Raw genomic sequence first — 6067 nt, 5'->3', positions numbered from 1 at the left:
AATATTCTTACATTGTAGTCTTACATTCTTGTGTTTTTACTTGGATAAGATAGTCAAAAGTGAGATTGCTGAGTGAGAGAGTATATATACATACTGCATTTTCAGCCATATGGCCAGATTTTAAAAGTGTGACAATTCATCCTCATATTTCCACCAGCAACACCTGAATGTGATTGTTTCCTCACATCCTTGATAGCACTGGATTTTGTCATTCTTCATAATTTGCCTACTGCTTTTATTTGCATTTGCCCAGTAGCGTGAATTTTCTACGATTATTGGCCACTTGAATTTCCTGTTTTGTGAAATAATCATTCATCTCCTTCATCGGTGTTTCTATTGGTTGCTTGTCTTTCATTATTATTATTAATTTATAGAATTTATTGTGTATTTGTGGTATAATTGGTGGTCTTATATATTGCAAATATATTTTCCAAGTCAATGAATGATGTGAGTGGCATCTTAGTGTAGTGCCCAGTTTCTACAGCCAGAATGTCTAGGTTCAGATTTTAGGTTTGTTATTTACTGGTGTGTGACCTGAGGCTGTAGATTTATCTTCTGAAATATGGAAATGAAAATCATGCTTAGTTCATAGAATGGAATGAGGATTAAATGAATCAAATACGAAACATGTAGTATAGCGTTTGGTACAGAGTAGGTCAATATTTTTTGTTTACTAGTATTATTTGTATAATATATTTTGCTCTAAAAGCCTTTTAAATTGTCATATAGAATCTACATTTATTAGTTTATTTAATGGCTCCTGAGTTTCCTGTCTTGAGCATGAAGATTTCCTCTGCTCTAAAGTTATGCAAACCAAGAACTTTTTTCTCCATGACTAGCCTACTGTATTTGCATGATGTATTTTCTAATCTATTCCTTTATTTCTCTTTTTGAGATCGATTCTCACTATGTTCCCCAGGCTGGTCTTGAACTCCCAGGTTCAAGCAATCCTTCCACCTCAGCCTCAGTAGCTGGGATTATAGGCATGCATGCACCACCATGCCCATCTTGCATCACATATTAAACAAAACCTGCTTTCCTCTGTCATTTATCAGGATCCCATATATACATAGTTTTTCTTTTACTCTCTATTTAATTCACATTTTATTGTCTATTCCTTTTATTACAGTACATTGAAGTAGGTTTAATATCTAATAAGGCTAGCCCCATATAAAAATATTTTTTGAGTCTTCTTGGTTATTCTCGGATGCTTTCAGTTGACCTTTGAAATGTTACTCAACTCCAAAATATGTATATTTGAATTGAATAAAATTTACATGTTAATTTTGAAAGGGTAACATTTTATGATGTTAAAACTCCTCATTCACGATCAGGGTATACATTCAATTCACTCAAGTCTTGATTTATGTCTTTAGTATAATTTAATATTTCTGTCATGTATATTTTGTCATAATTATTGCTATTGTGAATATTTCTAATATGCTATGTTATTCTATTCTATTGGTTATTGCTAGTATAAAGAGAAACTAAATATTTTTGTACCTTACCTTAAATCCATTCTTTTTTTAGTATTGTTAATTTATTAAATTAGTCTCTTTGGATTTCTAAGTCTACACTCACATTCTGCAAAAAAGAATAACTTTTTCATTTTTGAATATTTTCCAATATTTGTATGCATTATTTCATTTTTTTCTTTAGTGCATTAGCTCTAAAACGATGTTGAATGAGAATGTTGATGTTGATTTTCTGTCTCGTTCCTGATTTTAATAGAAATGACATTAGCATTTTACTGTTTATCTTGATGCTGGCTCTTACTTAGGTGTGTGGCAAATAGTCTATTGTATTTTCTTTCTACTTCTATTTTATTTAGAGGTTTTAAAAATTATATATGGTGAATTTTTATAAATCCAATTTTGTATACTATTGTTATAGTCATAACAATATGCATTTTCACACTCAATTTGTTGGTGTAATGAATTATCTGAAAAGAATGTTTAACATTGTACTATCCTTGAATATCTAGAATAAACTCAAATTGTTGCTCTTTTCATTTATTGTTGGATTAGACTGGCAATATTTTATTTAAATTTTTCATCTATGTTGATAATGAAACCATTTATAAGTTTCTGGTTTGTACTATTGGGTTTTGTTAATCAGGTATTTCTAATTGTATAAAATGGAGATTAATGTATTTTCTATAAGTTAATGTACATTAAATAACATGAGTTACTAGTTTTTAAAGACTAGATATATCTATAACACCACCTGGGCCTGTATCTTCTTCAAAGCATGACTTTAGTTATCTTCTATGATTATTGGCTTGTTTAGGTTTTATTCTGTTCTTAGGCTAATTTTGGTAATTTATATTTTGTTGGAAATTTACCACTTTCCTCTAGATTTTCAATTTTATATCCATAGAGTTGCATATACTTTTCAACAGAAATGTAGTCTCTCCTATATCTGTGGTTAAATTTCTCATTTTAAACATGTATATTTTTCTTCCTCTTCTTAATCAAGTTTTCTGAAAGAATCTGCTTTTGTTTCAGATTGCTTTTCAAATAGGAGTGAGTTGAAGCGAAAAAGGTAAGACACAGTCATACAGGGAACAAGTACAGAGAAAGACCCTGTGGTGACACGGGGATAGCTGCCTCTCAGCACTATCTCACACTTTGCCTATAATTAGTATTTCAGGAGTTGATAAAATCATTGCTTTCTAGCCATTAGATTGTCAAAAGTAGCTTGGCACAGTGCTGGGAGGCCAAGAGATGTCAACCAATGTGACAAACTTAATAGATTGGAAGCTGCTGCCTGCTTCTTAGTGTTCTTTGAAACAATGTTTTTGACAGTAGATTTAGTTATCCAAACCGAGTTCAGGTTCTGGCCATTTACTACACATCCCTGGCACATTGTAGGCACTCAACTAATAACTATTTGAATGAACAAATTTCTACTGAGTGCTCTGAAACACCCAGTAACTATTTGAAAGAATGAATATCTATTGCATGCTCTTAAACTCACTGAGTGTCACTACATTAGTCTGTTCTCACATTGCTATAAAGAAACATCTGAGACTGGGTAATTTATAAGGAAAAGAGGTTTAATTGGCTCACGGTTCTGCAGGTGGTACAGGAAGCTTAGTGGCTTCTGCTTTTGCGGAGGCCTCAGGAAGCTTTAACTCTTGGCAGAGGCAAAGTGGGAGCAGGTGTCTTACATGGCAGGAGCAAGGGGTAGGGGGAGATGCTGCACACTTTTAAACAACTCATGAGAACTCACTATCAAAACAGCACCAAGGGGATGGTGCTAAACCATTTATGAGAAATCACCTTCATGATCTGATCACCTCCCTACCATGCCCTACATCCAACATTGGGGATTATAATTTGACATGAAATTTGAGCAAGGACATGGATCCAAACAGTATCTTCACCATCTGCATCTATAGAATGAAATGGTAACACCAACCACAGGAATTTATCATGAGGTTTAAATAAAAAGAGTGCTTGTATATGCAAATACTTTCTTAGTTATAAAACATTATGAAAATGTGAAACTTTTGGCCTGAAACTGTACTAGAATTAAATTCTTGGTCTGATAAGTCATCTACTTATATGTCACTTACTGTGTTTTTGTTTTCTTGACCCCTGCTTAATAGTTTATCATTCAATAATAACCAATTTATCAAATAGATTTCAACAGCAATGGATTGCTCATTGGGATATGGGGCAGCATATATGGTTTGCCTGGTTAATGGTAAAATGTGACCTCAGGGCTTTCTCAGGCCCTGAACTCCAACTTTGTGTATTTTTTTAAAAAATTAGTAACTAAACAAGATATCTGACCACAAAAAACATGCATTTGACCTACTTTAACATATTCTACTCTCATTTGAGCTCTGAAAATTTCATCTGCTGGGATAATAAGGAAAATTATTCTCATTATCAAATATTTGAAATGTGATTTATTCCCTAAGTTCAAATTTCCCTGTTTGTATCTAATTTGGCCAAGAAAAAAAACTTACTATGGTTTCAAGCTATCCAAAAATTACTAGCAGTTGGATGTTTGAAATGACTGTAACAAAATAAATATCTCCAAGTCAACAAATCATGCCCTGTCATATCAATAGTAAGCATTGGATGATGTAATCACTAAGCCAGGACCTTCAAAATCTTGGAGGATTTCTATGTGATTTTCTCTCTTAGCTGTCCCAATCAAAATTAGCCATTTGTATCAAATATTAGCAAATGTCAAAATATGGCAGTTAAAAGAAACCCCATCTTACTTTTAAGATGTTAGACCTTAGCCTAGGTTCAGTTTATCCTTGAGCAGAAGCACTATTGTACTGAAGGTCATTTGGAGGTCAGCATTATTTTTCACCAGAAACACTCTTCACAGGCCTCTCTTAAGTTGGTAGTTGTCATTTTTCTCTCTTTTTTCTTTTCCTTTGACCTGGAAATCACAGGGCAGGCCATTGATGCCGAACCTTTATCAGGCTGCCTTAAAGCCATGACTCATTCTTAAATTTGGAGAAAGAGAGCTTAATGATTAACAGAATCAGGGAGAAGGACTAATGGCAGAAGCCCATAGCTGAGTTCCCAGGAAGCGCTGTTTATTGACTTCTAACGTTTGGGGTTTTGGAGTCAGCAAGCAAAGCTCCTGACCTCACATCACTCACCATCCTCTTTCACCCCTGGGTAAGGATCAGCCTGGCCACCCGGGTCAGAGAGCATGGATCCCTTAGACAGAGGGGTGTGTCGTACCCACTGTGGGATGCCCTGGCCCTGGGCTCTCTGACTGGGAAGCATTTCTCACCTCAACTCATGGGGAGCCTTCAGATTTCCCTATTCTTGGAGAAAATCCTCACTCAGGCACTTTAAATCACTCTTGGAAGAATCATGGCTCACCCACTGCAGGGGCTGGATTGCGTTTTCATGAAAGGGGAGTTAGGAAATCAACTCTTACATATATCGCATTTGATGGGCAATCTCAATTGCATGGATATTTAACTCAGAGTATTTCAGTGCAACATGTAAGAGTCATACACTATAGTATAAAATATAGGCACTTTGCCAGCTTTCTCAGTCTATGACCCCCAAAGGTGTCAAATCATGCCAAATAGCAAACACAATTATGAATACCTTTGACTGGAATTCTACTTTTACTGAAAAGGCAAACAGTTAGTGGTTTACATTATTTCATGTACCTTAAAATAAGTTATAAATTGTTATAAAATGAAAGGAGATTTTTGTGATCATCAATGTTTCAAAAAGGCTATTCAGAATAAACATGTACAAGTAAAACTTAAAAGTTGTAAACTAAACTGACCTTGCAGACAGTAGTTCTGTGAACTAAACTAGCAGTTTTGCCTGGAAGGAAGAACAATGTCATCAATAATTTTGTGGGTCTTATTTAAAAGAATTTATTTTTTTTAAAGAAGCCATTAACAAAATCTGCTTTATGCATGAGAAATCTAACCCTTTAAAACTTATAAAACTTGTGAGTGTTAAGATTTGTTTGCTCACATTTGCTGCTTATGCTGCAAGAATTAGGGTAAAGTAATAGTAATGGTGATAATTGTAAGGGCTTCAATTTAGTCAAACTATCATTTATATAATTCATAACATTATATTTTTAAAATAATAATTATTATAATTCTTTAAAAGTGAGCATATAACCTATAGTTATTAGACTTATAAATTGGATCAGAACTATATTATTTGATTCTAGGCTTGTGGGTTATCATGAAACAAAACTCATAAGCCCTTTAGAATAATCAGAACCACTGAGGGTTAGCAGTGCATGCAAAGGACTGGGAATTTTGTTAGAGACACTTGGTTACAATCCAAAAATCTAATGCTACAGTCATACTGTTTGTACCACTCGATTATTTACAAAACTGGATGGATTTGAACACTTTTAAGGTATGTAAAATGGGTTCAAATTCATTTACCTACCTTAATACTAAAGTTATAGTATTCACCTTGTTATAAACACCTTCTCTAGCATTTAAATGTAAAACGTGTGATATTTAGCACTTATTGTATGAATTATATAAATGATAGAAAATTTGACTAAGTTGAGGCTTTAAAAATTATTATTACTTTTTGCA

This window comes from Piliocolobus tephrosceles, chromosome 8 (genome assembly GCF_002776525.5).
Source record: "Piliocolobus tephrosceles isolate RC106 chromosome 8, ASM277652v3, whole genome shotgun sequence".
In the NCBI taxonomy this organism is placed as follows: domain Eukaryota; kingdom Metazoa; phylum Chordata; class Mammalia; order Primates; family Cercopithecidae; genus Piliocolobus; species Piliocolobus tephrosceles.
The sequence above is the reverse complement of the archived record's forward strand: the minus strand, read 5'-3'. Positions refer to the sequence as shown.